This window comes from Rhagoletis zephyria, unplaced genomic scaffold, assembly GCF_001687245.7.
Source record: "Rhagoletis zephyria isolate East Lansing unplaced genomic scaffold, Rhagoletis_zephyria_1.1 Rzeph_scaffold_01850, whole genome shotgun sequence".
NCBI lineage: Eukaryota > Metazoa > Arthropoda > Insecta > Diptera > Tephritidae > Rhagoletis > Rhagoletis zephyria.
Genome location: NW_016158934.1, coordinates 87,873 through 88,988, shown reverse-complemented (window position 1 = coordinate 88,988; position 1,116 = coordinate 87,873).

Sequence of the window (1,116 nt, the reverse complement as noted above, 5' to 3'; positions counted from 1 at the left end):
TTAAATGCTGATTTAAATTATTTTACTCATAATGATTACCTTCCCTGCTTTTAAAATTTGAAATAAAATAGGTTACTGAAAGTACCACATTTCACTGCTTTTGGACTGGTGCGGGACTATCGGACTTTTTCGTTTTTGGCGAAACAGAACTAGTACTGAAACAGAAATTTGGTTCACTAGTTCGTGTTTTCCCTACAGGGAATGAAGAAATTAACAAAATCTTGTTATGTATTCTCTTAAAAATTTTTGAAGAAATTAAAAAAAACTTGTTATGTATTCTCTTAAAAATTTTACATTGTATTTAGAACAGCCACTACAAAAAATTAATACTTTACTTAGCTATCCTTAAATTCGCAATTCTTGTTATATTTTTAACCTACTTCCAAAAAAGGAGGAGGTTATCAGTTCGTCGGAATATTTTTTTATTTATTTATTTTTTTTATGTAAATATGGATGTAAATAGACAGCAAGAAAAGAAACAACCACTATTTCCCAAAATTGTCTCATGATGGACTTGTGCAAGTTTTATATGTATCGACTCATATGCCCAATTTTATTTCTAGAAAATTAAATAAAAAACAAATAAAAGCCAATAATAAATACATATATGTATTCTATTTGTATTATTTACCTTATTTGTAATTTATTTGTATTAAAAGTTACTTACGTCGTTCAGTAACATCAAAAATGCCTCCAATCCTGCCAAAGAACGTGGATACATATGTATGTACATACCATTTCGAAGATACCCACATTTTAAATCTGTACGGCAGTATTGGTAGGGCTGCCAGACGTCCCGGTTTTCCCGGACATGTCCCGGTTTTAGACTATTTGTCCCTGTATCCCGGTCCAACCCGGGCCTTAAAAAGTCCCGGGTTTCGTTTTAGTGTCCCGGTTTTTAATTTGATTGCACACATTTGAATAAAAGTCCAAAAATCACTAGAATAAGGGAAAAAACGCGTTGTAATATTCAGAAAAATGTTATGAATTCACNCCAAAAATCACTACAATAAGGGAAAAAACGCGTTGTAATATTCAGAAAAATGTTATGAATTCACTGAGGGAAATAACGCATAGTAAACATGAATATTTTATATTTGATTATCGTTTAAAAAT